At 32.8% G+C, this 18129-nt stretch overlaps 1 long non-coding RNA gene across 1 annotated transcript; it reads right to left on the bottom strand.

Moving 5' to 3' along the window:
* Positions 1-385: 385 nt before the first annotated feature.
* Positions 386-2372, bottom strand: LOC145330436 (uncharacterized). Its single transcript, XR_013883392.1, has 4 exons — positions 2244-2372; positions 1182-1283; positions 519-606; positions 386-402 (listed from the first exon to the last, which is right to left on the bottom strand). It is a non-coding gene; the product is annotated as an uncharacterized LOC145330436 (long non-coding RNA).
* Between the last annotated feature and the right edge of the window lie 15757 nt (positions 2373-18129).

Consider the following 18129-nt stretch of genomic DNA (forward strand, 5'->3'; position numbering starts at 1 on the left):
AGCCAGAGTAGCTGTTTGCCGCCTAAGACATTTACATTTTAAAAATATTTGGATCTTATGCAGTTCACGGTAAAATGTTCCTGGTAATGCAAAACGGCCTAACGTAAATGTCATGCCCGCACTCCATTTTAAGCGACATAAGAAGGCCTGTAATTAATCTGGAATATTCAAGATCCAATGATGCAAAAGGACATTTTAACTTTTAATTATTTGTCAGAATCTTGGTCTCTCGTCCATATTTTTTTTATTAAAATGATAGTACCTGTGCTATTGTTGGTTCAGGTTCTGAAGGAACAGCCAAGTACGGGTCATCCACAGATTGACCTTCTAAAAAAATCCAGTCAAAACAACAATTTGTTTAGGCCGCTTAGTTAAACTTTTTTTTTTAAATTTGGTAATTCTCTGTATAGAAGAATCATATCGGTTAAGCGGTAGTAGAGATCCTTTACTACAGACAGACACACAGACAGACACACAAACAGATCCGTTTACTTCCAAGGATAATTGTTGAAGCTTACCAAATATTTGTGACTCAACATCATTGATTCCAGGTATAACTGAATTATCCAGAATTAAAGGTTCCAGTTGCTTCCCTACTCGGCCATCCTAAAATATAAATATACTCCAGGTATAACTGAATCATCCAGAATTAAAGGTTCCAGTTGCTTCCCTACTCGACCTTCCTAAAATATAAATATATTCCAGGTATAACTGAATTAACAAGAATTACAGGTTCCAGCTGCTTCCCTACTCGACCATCCTAAGATATAAATATATCATGGATACAGGGATAATCAATCATAAGTAACAGGATGTCTGTCATTCTGTGTGTCTCTTTTTTTGTCTGTTTGTCTGTAGCTTTAGATCTCACTAACCGCTTGACCTACTAAGTTCCCCTTTACAGTGAAGATTCTTATAGGTCTAAATATTTTGAGGAAGGTACCACCCCATCCCAAGAGAAATCGCGTATGGAGAAAATACTCCCCCTCCAAGTAATCTTTTTTATACTTTTTCCCTTTATAAAACTAATTTAGAAAATGGAGTGTTGACTTATCCCATTTGCCCTTCCCTCAATTGGCACTAGAGGCGTAGCCACTAGCTGGAAGATAAATTGATATTCTCCTGAAATAAGGTTTTTTCTCATTCCATTGTGCATCAATAAAAAAATTAATAAATCTTACGTGACTGTGTTGATCCTCATTATGATGTGCGTGTCCTACAGAGTTGAAACCTTGGCCAAGTTTCTTTGTCCAGCAAGGTGCTGCCAGCAGGAGTGACAGTATCTGAATAAAAATGGAATGTAGAAAAGTTGAAGATTTTTAGTCGCGAAGCTACTCTATGATTTACTTTGTCAGTCTGTTCGTCCGCAAATTTATCAGTCAGTCCGTATAGCTATGGGGGGAAATATGATTTCTCGGTTGTTACTCAAGATAGACAGCTGAATATTTTTGTGAATATTCCGTATATCAATTAGCGACCAGTATTTAATTTACTTGGTTCGTCGGTCTGTCAGTTGTGCTAAATCTTTCTTAATGTTTTTGGTATTTCCATCAATAATTTTTTAATTGTGCCTCGCTACTTGGAAGTTGTCATCCTTGTTTAAAACTTAAAGTTATATGTCAATTGAAAAGCATATTAACATAGCACAAATTTTCTTAATAAGATTCTAACCAAGTGTTCCTATAACCATAAAATAATATTTTAAAACACTGGAATATGCCATAAAATTATTTATGCTTAGATCTTATCATGCCTTATTATTAAAAAGCCTTACATAAGCTCTTTTTTTCTAATGAAAATTTTCTGATTTATTAAGAAAAGAAAAGAATGAAAAATCTGGGAAACAATTATTTAGTTATGTTAAATAATAATGTTTTGTACATAATATAAAAAGTCTTTTAAATAAAATAACAAGGATGACAACATCCTTAAGTAGAAAAAGAAAAATGCGTATTTAAAGAGCATTTGTTAATCTAAAATCAAGAATAGATTTATTGGAAAATTGTTTTTTTTTTATATTTTATATTTATATTTATTAGCATGACCGACGGACACGGTGATTTACATACTATGGATGCTAATTGGTGTAATGAATTTTCACAAAAAAATCCCGCAATTTTTCATGAGAAATGTCAGCTGATAATTTCCCATTTCCCCCATAGCGTTAGGGACTGACTGAACGACTGACCTACGCACAGACAATGTGAATTATAGAGTAGCTTCGCTACAAAAAACTAACTTACCAAAATTGTATTAGGCATAATTGTCTTTTTGATTGAAACTATTTTTGTTGAAAGCCCACAGAATATTAATTTGATATCACAATAATCTAACTATTGTTACATTTCAGTTTTTTTTACTGAAATATATGATTATCTGAAATTATAATAAATAAAATATTTTTTTCTAAAGACAGTGAATGATAAATTGATGTACAATGTACATCCCCAAATCATTGATGGAAAAGTTTGAACACTTCTGTTTTGTACATGTTTTAAAAGCTGAAAATTTGAATGTTCGAACTTTTAGAAAATTGATGTAGAGTTGCTTCGCTTTTCATATTATACCATATCACTACATAAATCTTTATGCATTGTTTCAATTCGCATGGAATTATCCCTATTGCTAAAAAGCTTTCCTTTTAAACATGGCTTTAAACAACGCAAGACAATACACTTTTGAAAAGCACAGACAATATAATTGAAAATGGCCAACTGAACTAAACTATGGCATGGGGGACATTTTTTGATTATTTAGTGACCCAAAGAATGGATATCTACTAACTGACCAGAATATTTGTTGACGCATACCATTTATACGGACGCACAAAAATACGCATCTTCTTCCGTTTTTAATTTGGGTTGGATCGAAATTTTTTTGTCTGAATTGTGTGTCAAATAAAAATGAAAGAATAAAGGTACTAAGAAAGAGAGGGAATGTCTGATTGAGCCAATAGGAGAATCGCATCGGAATTTACATTGGATCTCATTGGTTGAAATTATGTACACATTTTCCTACGAAGGCATGTTTTTTTTCATTTCATACATACATAAAAGTCAGCTGTTAACAGTATATTTTCTTAGTAGAAAGCTTTGCGGAATCAGAATTAATTGCCCAAAAATTTCGTTTACAATTTGAAAGCTTGAAACAAAGTTGGATTCTTAAAAAAAAAGTTAGGCTGGCAACTCGCTGGTGAGGCAAAATTATTTTTGTGAAAAATCCTCCAAAATCGAATAAAAAAATTTACAAAAATAAAATAAAATCTTAAGAGGGTTATTAACATATGATTTTGTTTAATTTTTGTAGATTTTTAATGTGCTTTTGGATGATTTTTCACAAAAATAATTTTGCCTCACTATCGAATAGCAAGTCTATCATTTTTTAAGAATCTACATCAGCTTGAGTCGAAAGTAAACAATACTTTTGTCTGCTAGGAATGTTCTCTCTTAGATTTGACGAAAAAAGGGTTCAGAATATTCTTCTACTCTTCTATTTCTATTAATGAAAGTTACTTAATAAAGGGGCGAATAAAGCAAAAAAGAATTGTGTCTTAATAGGATTTTTTAAAGAAAAAATTACCAAAGCATTAAAGAAAATTTAAAGTTATGCATTCTTTATATGATATTCAGTATTATTAGATAATATACAATAAGGTATAAGTATAGATGTACATTCCAGACAACTACCGCCCCAAAATAGGAAGACCCAATTCAGCTAGCAATGAAAATTAATATCGGTAACTTTGATTTCTCAATTAAGCTGTTAAATACTTTTGTGTAAATTTTTGTTGTTTTTGGTTAGTTGTTCACTGAAGGGTCAAAGAGGCGTCAATTTATCTATGTCCTATTGGTTTTTTTTTGCAGTTTTATAAGATTAATAAGTACTTTTTGTTAGTGAATATTTTGTCTGTTGTTCTCTTGTTATGATACCAGAAACTTAAAATTTAACTTTATCTGCTATCAGCTGATTTTAAAGGACCCAATACAAAATTGGGATGTGGTCTTTGCAGGTAGGGATAGTTACATATAGCTCTTACCCCTCTTTCCTTTTACTTAAATTATTATCTTCAACAACAAAAAAATTTGCTGATATATTTCTGGTATTATTATGTAATTATGTGCAATATTGATATTTGTGTAGGTTTCTCATTCATTTCAACTTTAGAGATAAAATTTCTAGATATAGTTTTATATAACTTGTTGTTTCCCACAAACTTTTTTTTTATTTTCAACTTTGTAAAGAATTAGTTCTTTTTGTGAAGGGGGAGGCAGTTGGAAGGTAAATATTTTAATTAGCCATTATCTTATTGGGGGTTACATATGTGAACAAAATACCCAAATTATATTAAAGTTTCCCCTGTCGCATTCAGTCCATCCAGTGCAGTGGATAGTAAGCTCTTTGGTATAGACAGACATGAATCCTTGCGGCTGCAGCCCTGACCTCATCTTTCATAAATACAGGATACTGTATAAGGATTTTATTATGGAGATGCTTTGCTTATATCATTTTACCATATTTTCCAAAAATCTGATTAAATGGATAATTATATTATTTTAAAAATTGTTAAAAAATATTGAAATCGATGTTTTAAAATAGGCGTATGAACTTTCTGGTAATGATTATAGAGTTTCTGCACTACCTAAATATTCGTCATGGTAAGTTTTGGTGCCTAAATTAACAATGAGAAGAGATCGTTGGGACAACTAAATCAACGATAAAGCTATCTGTTGTTTGCGATCAGACAGACTCTAATTTTAGAATAAATTAGCTTCAGCGAATACCCGCCACATGCCCACTTCATCTAACCTAGATAAGAAATAAGAAGGGTGAACTACCAGGGATCTTAAGAGATAAGACAATGTGCGATAAATTGATATTCATTTGAAAATATCATTGGTTGAAAAATTTGGACAATAATAGTTGGTAATCAAAATTCAATAAAAGTTTTCAAGCAAACTTTAAGATAATATGGTTATAAATCTTAACTAACGTAATTATCAGTCCAATGTCCCCTCCCTCCCTGTTGAACTATGGACATTTGGTCAAAAAAAAGGACAAATACACTATTCAGGCCAAAAATATGCTTTGCTGTGATTTGTGTATTTCATAAAAAGGACAATACATTCAATATTTTAAAACAATTTTTGCTTGTTGTAATTTACAAAAAATGCTATGCCTTAATTGTAGAATTATAATATCTTTAAGTTTAAAATTTATATTAAGTTAACAAGGATAACAACATCCATGAAAGTCAAAAAGGTTAAAAAATTAACACTTTTTAAATGGATGAATTTTCTGATAACAGCTATAGATTTGCTACGCTTTTTAAATACCTAATTGTCCTAGGAATCAACACGCAATGTTTTAGATAGATAGGACAAGTCTAACATGTATAAATTAATAAAAAGAGCTGACCGTTACACGAAAAGGGCTAATCGTTGCGTTACCCTAATTATAGAAAAGCTTTGTGTTAAAAAGACTGCTTAGCTTATTAAGGTATGTGAATTGTCGTAAAACTAATAAATATCTCATAGATAATTAAATTTATTGTTAGATGTAACTTTTTAAAAAATCTCAAAAATATAATTTTAATTTTTTTACTGGACGCCCTTTTTTTCTCATTTTGAATGAATTTGATATACTTTTTTTTACATTGAACATGTATTCTGTACTTTCAAACTTAATTCATTTAGTCCCTATATACAAGTAACACTATGTTCGGCTGATAGTGTGTCTGTCTGTAGCTTTTTATCTCCCTATCCGCTGGATGTTTCTTTACAGTGAAGCTTCTTATAAGTCTAGGTAAGGTTTTTGACAATTTTGTATAAAAAATTATGAGAAAAAATCATTAGAACAGCTTATATTTAAGATTTCTGGGAGGGTGACTTTTTTATCCCCCTAGAAGAAATAAATATGGACGTCGTTAAAAATTTAAAATAGTTATTTATAGCATTAATATGATTTGCAGTTTTCCGTGGATAGTAAAATGAAAAAATTATTAGTTTAATTCAAGTCTTGTTGGCCCTGAGGGGAAGAAGGCCAATGCCAATAAAACAAAGATTAATCTTATAATATTATTTTATTATATTCGTGGAAAACTGTCTGTTATAGGATGCATGATTTGTAAGTATGGCTTAGAACCTGTTTTAATCCAGCAAATATATAGTTGATTATATTTTAACATCCATAATTTGGTTTCTTGGACGTTACATTTACTTTGATTTAGATATTTTTACTATATGACATAAAAAAATCTTATTTTAACATCAAAGACCCTTAAAATATAGCTTTTATATAAAAAGTTGATCTTATACAATTTAAAATATAAAAGTACGGTTTAGAAAGAAAAGGATTTCTATATTCGTTTATAGAAACATGCTGATTTTTAATTTTCTTAAACAATTTTTTGTAAGATGCAAAGCAATCATCCTTTTCATCTGATTTTTGAAAATTTTTTTACATTTATGGTTTTTGTCATCTCAGTTAGATGTAAATGTATTTTTTCCCGTTGATTTCCTCGTTTTAACTTTTTTTTATAAAATAGAGAGTGATAACAATTATGAAAATATTTACAAAACTGATGAAAAAGTTTATAATGAACTAATAAAGTAGTCATTAATTATTAGAGTTATATATTTGTATCATTTATATTCAGTATTAACATTAATGCGCAGTTTTTAAAAGCGAAGCTTTTCTATAATTAGGGTCGGTCCGTCCGTCCGTCCGTAACGGATAGCTTTTTTCATTAATTTAGGCATGTTAGAATTGTCCTATCGATTTCAAATTTTGCATGGTGATTCCATTAGTAATTAGGTACGATTTAGAAAGCGTAGCAACTCTATAATCATTACCAAAATGTCCGTACGTCCATTTTAAACATGTTGATTTTTTTACTTTTTTAACAACAAATTTTTATGTGATCTAATCACCCGATTGATCTGATTTTTGGTATATTGATTCCTGGGACAACAAAGTACAATATTATAAGCGTAGCAACTCTATAATCAAGTCCTAAAACTGTAAGTATGTCCATAAACTTAATCCTGTATAAAGCAGTTTTTCAACAAATTTACTTACAACTTTGCTTCGACTCTTATACATTTATATTCTGATTATTCAGTTCTGACACTATATAAGTATTCATGTCCGTTTGTCCTACTGTTTCAGTGCTTCGCTTTTATGGATGTTGTCATCCTTGTTTTTTAAAGAACAAAAAGTTATCTCACAATTCGTGTGTTAGATGATAGGTTAGTCTGTCGGTAACTTGTAATCTAGCAGCTATGCCCCAGAGTCCTCAAAGGGGGGTGATGGTCGACCCTACACTTTTAATTTTAGTTTTTAAAATTAAAATTTAAAACAACAGGGGTCGATTTTTATTGGGAAAGAATAGTTTCAAACCTGTTCTGGACTAATAAAAAGCTTCATTGTAAAAGAGAACAATATCGGTTTACCGCAATATCCTTCACTACAGACACTTTTTTTGTGAGGATTCCCTTTACCTACTCTCTTGGTCAGTCAGTCTGTTGGTAATGTTTTGAATGTTATTTTTATTTCTACATTTATTTTCTCCTCTATAGTATTTGTACATTTTTTGGGTTTTTATTTGAAAATTTTGTTGACCAATAACTTTACAAGTCCCCTTGTCCGTCTGTTGTTTTTATTAGGCAAAAAATTTGTATGACCACGAGCATCCACTCTATATAACTTCAGGGAGTAAGGGAGGGGACAATGGCCAATTAATTCGATTTAATAGTTTTGCTGAAAGAGAATGGAAACCAGATTTATCCAGAAAATTTGAAGAAAATTGTAAAGTGTTCATGGTAATCTAATTTAGAAAAAAATTAATCCTAAGAAAAAAAATTACATGAAAATTAGGTTACTAGTACATCACAATGAAGTAAACATTCTGTAATTAATAACTAGAAAATCGCCCTTAGAGCTTCTTTATCTCTTCTCCTATATTATTAACTTCCACCAAAATTCAAGAAAATACGAAGGATTTTTAAATTGTTTATTATACAAATATCACAGTAGAGTTTTTATAGATGAAATGACATTTTCTTGGGAAAAAAATATTTGTTAGAACCAGCCTAAATAAATATAAATTTTTGGTCTGCTACAAATTGTTGATTTTTGTCTGCCATGATCATAAAAAATTCAGCGGCAAATGTGCGCTAGTACCCAAAGTCCCCAAAATCTTGCTAAATCATTAACAAACACTCTGGGCAGGTACCCAAGGTTTGAGACGTCTAATAATTAAATATTCGATCCATTGTCCCCTTCTTTACTCCCGGATATAACTTACTTTATCCATTTACATATTATGCTTAATTTTTTCCTACATTTTTAGGAGCTTTTCTTTCTTGTCATTCTTGTTGTTATTTAATGATTTAGATTAATATTCAATTCAAGACATAAAATACTGTCAAAAGATTTGATTACGACAAAACTTTTAGAAAAAAGGTTTTCAACTAATCATGACTTATTATCAAATTTTTATGTTCGCGTACTTTGTGTGTTTATAAAAAATATACTAATTAATACCAAGGATAATTATTAGGTGATTGATTACATCAAATAGATTAGATTCAAATAGATAGTTGACAGCTTTTTTTTGTTATGTAAGGGTAAAGTCCTTTCGTGGCAACGCCCCTAAAGGGGCGATTCGTTGTATTTTCAAAATTTCTTTTGATAGGTTATTTTAGGTTAGGTTAGGTGTTATTGGCTTAGGTGATTGCTCTGCATGGGCTAGAAATAGGAGAAAAGCTTCTGTGAAAACGAAGAAACGCCCCTTAAGGGGCGAGCCACGAAAGGAACTATACCACCATACACTTCCAATTTTTGTTTAAAATAAGGAGTAAAAAATGGGGCGATTTCACATGGGAGGGTGGTGGTATCCTCCTCCCAAAATAAAATTGAATAATTACAAAACTTCCCTAGACTTTAGGGGGCTTCATTCTAAAGGGGCGATTTGTCGTATTTTCAAAATTTCTTTTGATAGGTTATTTTAGGTTAGGTTAGGTGTTATTGGCTTAGGTGATTGCTCCGCATGGGCTAGAAATAGGAGAAAAGCTACTGTGAAAACGAAGAAACGCCCCTTAAGGGGCGAGCCACGAAAGGGACTATACCCCCATACACTTCCAATTTTTGTTTAAAATAAGGAGTAAAAAATGGGGTGATTTTACATGGAAGGGTGGTGGTATCCTCCTCCCAAAATAAAATTGAATAATTATAAAACTTTCCTAGACTTTAGGGGGCTTCATTCTAAAGGAGAACCATGTCGGTCCAGTAGTTATTGAGATCTTAATCTTGGTGCCAATACAATCCACAGTCCAGTGTCACCTTCCTCCCTGACAGATTAGTCCAGTGTCACCTCCCTCCCTGACAGATTAGTCCAGTGTCACCACCCTCCCTGACAGATTAGTCCAGTGTCACCTCCCTCCCTGAAAGATTAGTCCTGTGCCACCTCCCTCCCTGACAGATTAGTCCAGTGTCACCTCCCTCCCTGAAAGATTAGTCCTGTGCCACCTCCCTCCCTGACAGATTAGTCCAGTGTCACCTCCCTCCCTGAAAGATTAGTCCTGTGCCACCTCCCTCCCTGACAGATTAGTCCAGTGTCACCTCCCTCCCTAAAAGATTAGTCCTGTGCCACCTCCCTCCCTGACAGATTAGGGTTATAAAAAGAGAATAATAACACATTTCTTCGCCTTGAAAATCTTAAAAATATACTTTTTCATTGTATTTTGAATGTCTAGTTTTCTAGTAGTAAATCTTTTTCTTGCCCTGTGTTAAAACCGTAGAGTAGCTACGCTGATGATAACAGTACTTTTTGATAAAGGTATATTGGTTTTTTTAGTTATTTGTAATGTAATTTTTTTCGGTCCGCAAATGAAAATATCGTTTCCGAGTATTTAAACAGCTAGGCAGATGATAATAATCTATTCACGTAAGTAATTTTTGTTTATTTTCATTTTACTTAGTACTGCTTTTGAGATGCGTATATATTTGACGAATATTATAAAAGGTCACAATTTATCCTTATATAAAAATAACAGGATCTGTGTCTATCTGTCTTTACCATGGGATTTCGCTAACCGTTGAATTGACATGGTTGACATTATTCTACTTTACAGTGTAGGTCCTGGAAAGGTTTATAGCTATTTTTAGGGAATGTACCACCATTTCGATAGAGAAATCCCCCCTAGGGGGCAGGGTTGTCTTGACCCCAACCCTTAAGTGCCCCTAGAGACCTCTAGGGGCGTAGTTGTTGATATAAAAACATAACAAAGTTTTTAGGATTTGATTCTTACCTGTATGGATGTAAGTCCAATAAGATCTCGTAAAAGGCAAGACTGATCATTAATTTTCAGGGAGGTAGTGGTCTGGGAAAGATGTGTTGAATAATTAAACTCCCCCCCCCCCTCCAAAAAAAATTATTTCTTTTTTAAAAAACAAAAATAAATGTGGACAGTGGTGGGAGATATACCCCCCACCTCTAGGTCATCCCTGGAAGGCAAAGACACTAGAAGTACAAAAATATCTTTTCATTCATTATAATGTTTCTTATTGAGAGGGAAATTTATTATCTGCCCATCCTTTTAGTGTTAGGAAGTAAGTAAAATAGAATTGACATTTGGAAACTATACTTCAGGTCAAAATAATAACTTTACTTTTTTATTTTTTTTTTGATTTTCAAATGCTAGTAAATTTATGAGAAGAAGGGCTTCTATATTTAATAAGATTATTTATGCCACGACGTTACATCTATAGAAAGAATAAGTTTTTTTCATCATCAAACTTTGAATATTTTTGTTCAATATTTCAAATTTTGGAGTGTTTTAATTATGAATTTTCTTTATTATTTTTAACAAACTATCAGGAATTTTCATTTTTTATTCTTTTTTTTTAATCAAATGATTCAATAAGAAATATATTTCTTTTATTTTTTATCCAAGTTTAGTTTGAATGGCAAACAGCCATTACAAAAATAAATACCCTAGGTTAGAAGAAAACAAATATTTTGTCATCCCTATTGTGTTTTACTCCATGGTAAATACTTTATTTTCTATTGTGTCAAACTATTGGATGTAGAATATATGTGGATATTATGACAGGGGGAAAAAAATTGTCGTCACTTTAGCTTGCTAACATGGAACTCATTTGTTGTTCAATTCGTTCATCCAGTAGGAGAGGAGGGGATGAGGAAAAGGGGGTAAATATATTTTTAGCCTGCTGCGCATATTATATTATTAGAGAACATGAAAATCTGGCGTAAGATCCACGTAATAATATATCCAATGTCAAACTGATAAAGATCAGTTTTTAGAAGCACAGCTACGCTCTTCAAAATCGTTTGGGGGGGGTAATCGCCCCTTTACATCCCCCCTTGGACGCCTATGGAGTAATCACCCCTTACCCCTCCCCCCCCCCTTGGACGTCCCTGGGTTAGCATGTTAATTCAGGGGCGTCCAAGCTTTTTATTTTGGGGGGGGTAAAAATTTTTTAGGGGGGGGGTAATTCGTGTTTGGGGGAGGTAAAATGGCGCGCGAAGCGCGCCGCAAATTTTTTTTACCCCCCCCAAAATTTTTACCCCGGGGGTAAAATTTGCTTGGGGGGGTAATTACCCCCCCTGAAATCTGTTGGCAGGGGTAAATTTAGTTTACCCCCCCCAAAATTTACCCCCGGGGTAAAATTTTTGAGGGGGGTAATTTAAATTTTATTAAATATATAGTATTAAAAATGCGCGCGAAGTGCGCAAAATTTTTTTTTATTAGAGATTTTTTATTTTGGGGGGGGTATTTACTCCCCCAAAATTGTTTGGGGGGGTAAATACCCCCTCCTAAATGGTTGGGGGTGCCTACGGCACCCCCAGGGTAGGGAAAAATTTTGAATGGGGGGGGGGGGGTAAAATGAAAAAAATTTTGGGGGTGCCGTAGGGACCCCCAAAATCGTTTGGGGGGGGTAATCACCCCATTACCCCCCCCCCCCTTGGACGCCTATGTGTTAATTATTTCTAATGTTTTTAAGCCTCTTCTATCATAAAGTTCATTGTAGGGCGGAGATTACCTATTTCCTTTGATTTTGAAATAAATCTCAGGTAAGAGGGGGGGGGGGGTTGTATTTCATTTCTTGACTTTGGGTTCGATTAGGTTATATTACGTACTCGGTAGCCATGCAGAATTAGGTCCCTCGTAGGGGTTCAGTGCATAGTAAAAATCTACAGAGGCGTGCGCAGGGTTTTACCAAAGGGTGCGCAAAGCAAACCCGTATATTTTGACACCCCCCTCAAACCAAAATAAGATAAGAATATATACAATTGACTATTTACAACCCTAATTATGTTCGAATAAAATTACCCCTTCCATATAATTATATTGTAAGATTTTTTGTCTGACTTTTTGCGAACAACTAAACCTAAACAAATTCTTCTTTTAGGAAGCTTCATATACTTCTCGGGAATAGTTAAAGCATTTCCGATACTAAACAATGATGACAATATCCATTTGTAGCGAAGCACAGATGTATAAAATCATTTTGAAGAAAAATAAGAAAAGTTAAACAAACGGACTGACAAAGATAGATATATAGTAGTTCTTCAAAACAAATTTCAGAATTTAATGTCGGGTATGGCTTCGAAATTGTTTCTCAGCCATACTGAAAAATCATGTGTAGCATAGTATTACAGACATAGATCAAAATCATAAGATTATTAACAGTTTTGTTAGCCTTAGCTTTAGAAAGGATGACGTTTTACTTTAGCCATACAGAAAGACAAATGGACGTGAATTATAGAAAATCCTTGTTCTTGAAAATTACTGATGAGACACGGAAGTTAGAATAATACATTGAAGAAAAAAACAAAGATATGATTTGTCAAAAATTTGAGTCATGTTAAAGGTATGAGATATCTAGATAGATTACATTTAGGTCACCTCTCCATGCACTATAAAAAAATCAAGCATAAAAAATATAAATCTACAAAATAGAAAGTAATAGTTATTTCTCGCATCGTATTATAAACAGCTTTCCGCGGATATAAATGTACAATTATAAGATTAAATTTTATGATTGTACATTTTTTATATTCGTAGAAAACTGAATATAATACGATGCTAGATATATTTTTTTCGTATGGATGTGAACCGGTTCTAATCCACCGGATATTAATTGGATTCGAATGAATACGAGAAATAGAAATATGTATGTATGTCAAAAAATACTAAAACGGCTGAATCGGTGGTTTCACAATTCTGTGGAAAATTTTGAATTTGTTCAAAGTAGGTTTAAGGCTATTTAGCCCCCAAGGAACAATCCTACATTTGATAAACAAATTTGTTGCGTATTATTTTTCGTTTTCCTATTCCCGGACATCTGTCTAACATACCATTCATATGTATGTAAATTGTATGTTTAAAATTTTTTTTGTCCAGCAATAAAAATATAAAAAAGTAAATTTTGAACAGGTCTAATAGATATAGACAGATTTTTTTCCAGCAATAAAAACATAAAAAAGTAAAATTTGAACAGGTCTAATAGATATAGACAGATAGGATAAATGTATAGTCCTGAAAATGTGACACAGTAACATGATTTAAAGCTCAGCTGGGGTAGATTCGAGATTGGACGATTGAAACAAATTTGACTAGCAGATTGTTTTGTGGAATAAATATCGAATAACAAGGATGATAAAATCAATGTCTACCAAAGCACAAAAATCCTGGATGTACAAACAGACAAAGTGAGTTATAGAGCAGTTATTCATAAAGAGAGAGAAAATGATATTTAAAAATATCACGAACCTTTTAAAAATTAAGTATCTTTGTCTTTTGAATCTTGACCGCCAATTTGCCCATTTGAACACGAATTTATCGCCCTAAATCATAGCATCTATCTTAAAGAGCAGCTAAGAAAAACCATAACTCCCGATAACGTTACGGACGGACGAACTGATGAAAAGTCAGACAAAGTAAATATACAATAATAAATTCTTTTAATGCTTCCTCTCTAAAATTAAATATTATTTTACTTGAAGTATTTAATTTTCCGAACATCTGTCTTTGTCCCCTTGAAATGGGCAACAGAAAAAAAATACCATTGAAATATTTGCCATTCTTTCACCCATTTCATTCTTTTCATCTTTGTTTGTATTCTTCCATGAGAATAAATAGAGGGATCTAAAGGGAAAAGATAATGGCTGATAAGTGGATGTACATCCCCAATGATCATACACAAAATGACCCATTCTGTAGATTATTATTAGTGATTGGAACGTTTGTCCAAACCCAACCAATCAAAATAATAGTCAATTTGTAGAGCTTCTCATTTTTTGGGGGATTTTGTTCTTTAATGACCCTAAAATAGTACTGAGCTTTTAAAAATTTTCATTTTGGTCCTAGAAAGGGCATTTTTGAGGGAAAAGGCAATCTCCTACATGATTAAAGAGGGAGAATGTGTAGAGTTTTAAATGTAAAAAAATTACCTAATTTGTAACTTTAAGGGGGGGGGGGGTAAAATGTATTATATATCTTTAAAAATTACACTATCTCCCCTTGGACGTCCTTGCATCTTAAAAATGAATGGAAGACTTAAATACTTTGAATCATTGAATACATATTTAAGATCTAATAAAATAAATCTTTTTTATTAGTTATATGTGGGGATTTAAATTATTTATATTTTTATTATTACTACTTTAATGCTTATATTTATATTACTTTATTATGAGAATTAAACCTGAAGATTATAACAAAACTATTTTATTCATTTAAACTTGATGGCCGCTTCCTTCTTTTATAGTAAACGCAGTGTCTGTAAAACTCGGATTGGCCAGTATGTCTGTCCTTCTAAGAATATAATAATGTTTATAAAATAAGGATATATTTTTAATACATTTTAGACAGTCAAAGCATCTTATTATATCCAGTTCTCGGAGCTAAAAACTTGTTTTAATCTTATAATTGTACATTTTATATCCGCAGAAAGCTGTTTATGATATGATGCGAGAAATAACTATTCATTGATTTTTCAAAAGGTGATTAATATATTAGTTGGATATAATTTACAAATATTCGTATCGAGTTTGGTACATCAATATCATATTATATACACTATACTTCTGGATATAAATGTTCTAGTTAAATTTACATTGTGCTTCTTTTTCAGGGATCTTTATTCTTTAGGGATATAGTACAGATGATAAATTGATGTACATTCTCAAAATTAACAAAATTACCCATTATGTAATTGGAATTAACGGAACCAACTAAACAAAAATTAATAAAAATGCCATTTTTTTTATGAAAACGAATAAGGTACCGTAACTATAAAACTGTGTGGGTAACAGTAAAATTTACAGTCCAATGTCCCATCCCTCCCTCCTGGTGCTTTTTCCCTACTTGAATTTGAAAGTTGTGACCCTAAAAGTAACCACTTTGAAAATAAAAGTGACCATCTACCAGTGTTTCTACACTTCTGACTAAAATAAATAATTGCTATTTTATTTCACATTATATTAATAAATAATTAGAAGGAAATCTTCATAAAACAAATAAAGCCGTCTATCTTTAATAGCAGCCGATAAAATTACATTTAACTCACAGCGTTACGGCCTGACAATGTGAATTATATAGAGTAGCTTTGCTACTGAAAAATCTGCGATATTGTAGACACGTCGGCTATTTGACAATGAACAAGGTCACACATGGAATTTAGATATATATAGTTTTTAAGTAAAAAACTTACACCCTCCCCCCCCCCACCCCCCCCCCCTTTTATCCTAAACTTACCAGACGTATAAGGGGCTGTGATTCAGCAAATTAATTCCATTCGAAATTGCAAAAAATGGATATATTTGTGACGTAATGTTAAACTTGTTGTTTTGTATATAGGGAAGTGGGTAAGAAGAGGGGGGGGGGGGAGATGGAAATTTTTGGGTAATTCTCACTTAGAATTGATTGTCAGAATCCTGGTCCCTTATTCCTGACCAGATGCGAATTGAGAGAATTTTTATATGTTTTAGCCTTGTTGTTCTAATTCTGTGTTTTCCCTCAAAGTGGCTTGTTGAGCACAGAAAAGCCTCACAGGGTTAAGCCAGGGGTCTTGCATTTGTAAAATTTATACCCACTTCCCGTACTTTCAAATTATTTTTAAAAAGATGGTATGGGGGTTAGTGCTCGATAAGCCCTTAGAGGGGAAGCAAACTTACTCCAAAATTTGTTATCCATTTACAATACCTGCCTAAATTTAATCTATAATTTAAATTCTCGTATTCATTCGAATACGGTGGATAAGGACCGGTTCTCATCAATACGAAAAAACTATGTCTAGCATCGTATTATATCCAGCTTTCTACGAATATAAAAATGTACAATCATAATATTCGGCACCTCTGGGCTAAAAAAAATTGGTTTTAATTTTATAATTGTACATTCTATGTCCGCAGAAACTGTTTAGAATACGATGCGAGAAATTTGGTTTGTTTATGATAATTTCGTTATAACTAGCAGAAACGCCCCTAGCATCTAGGAGATCTGCATTTAAAGGGGCAATAACAAGGTTAGAATAATATCTTAAAACCATCCATTGACTTCAATCCTTATACTTAAGTAACAGGATGTCTATGTGTTTGTGTGTCTGTGTGTTTGTACCAAAGAATCTCGCTAACCGCTGAACCGATCGGGTTCTCCTTAACAGGGTAGCTTCTCATAGGTCCCGGGAAGGTTTATAGCTATTTTGGGGAAGTGTACCACCACCCTCCCACGAGAAATCGCCCCTAGAAAAAAATAAATTGGGCTATAAAATTCGACTCTCCTCTCCTCTCGTGCCCCTAGAGGCCTTTAGGGCCGGGGCGTAGCCGCTAGTATGAAAATAAATTAACCAAAAACCATCACTGGACCTATATGAAAACAGAGAACCCAAATAGTTCAGTAGTTATTGAGATCTTAAGCTTAAAAACTTAATTCTTCATGGAATAGGATATGCCACTGTTCTATATGTTATTAGCTTAAGCGTTTCGCATATATTTAAGTGTCTTGTTAGAATATTCTATTTTTCTTATCAGTAGCTTGAATCTAAAGTAGAACGGGTACATTTAGAAATAGATTGAAAGATCATAGTCCATCAGATGACCCAATTTTGTACAGTACATAAATAGATTTATTATTACTTGGATCTTACACCAGATTATCATATCCTTATAATAAAGTAACAGGATGTCTATTTGTGTGTACCGAAGCATCTCGCTAACCGCTGAACTGATCGGGCTCTCCTTAACAAGGTAGCTTCTCATAGGTCCCGGAAAGGTTTATAACTATTTTGGGTTAGGGTACCACCACCCTCCCAAGAGAAAATGGGATTGATTAATCTTTAAAACTATTTTAGTCTCTTGAAAAATTTAACCTCAATAATTAATTTATAGTTATTGTACTAAAAACAGCTACTTTAAACTGAGAGTAGCTGTGTTACTGTTTAGTGCCCTAGGAAAATGGGGATAGAAGTCACAGCTTTTAGCATACCTATTCTTTTGACGTCATAGTAGAGGGAAAGAGAAAGGAAGGACGTAAAGGAACCCCCTAGAAATGATAAGGGATATAGGGTATTTCCTGACGTCATATAGAATAGGTAGGCCAAAAGCAGTGACACCTATCCCCATTTTGCTAGGGCACTATAGACAGCTACCAGCCTATAAAAAAAAACGAAATTAATTCGAAAACATAACGAACCTTATACGTATTTTCAGTTGACGTTTTAGGGCAACACATGGCATAATTGATGACCTCCAGTTGCCCCCCAAATATTATTTTAGATTTATTTCGCTTGTTGGTTATACCTCATACCTGGTACTCTCTAATGTTTTGCTGAGCTACGCTGTATATTGATGTTATCACCCTTGTAAGTGAGTTACTTAAAAACAACGAGGTATGTAACGTGTTTTGTATTTAACATTTGTTTTTATATCTAATCTAACCAGGGAGGGAGGAGACATTGGACTGTAACTTACACTAGTACCCAAAGTTTTATAATCATGTTTTCTAATTAGTTGGCTCAAAAACTTTTGGGTACTTTTATAAAATATTAAAATTTTAATTTATTAAGTCTAAACGTTTCAAACTACAGTAGGGGTAATTATGT

This window comes from Acartia tonsa, chromosome 10 (assembly GCF_053477335.1).
Source record: "Acartia tonsa isolate MP-2025a chromosome 10, ASM5347733v1, whole genome shotgun sequence".
Taxonomy (NCBI): domain Eukaryota; kingdom Metazoa; phylum Arthropoda; class Copepoda; order Calanoida; family Acartiidae; genus Acartia; species Acartia tonsa.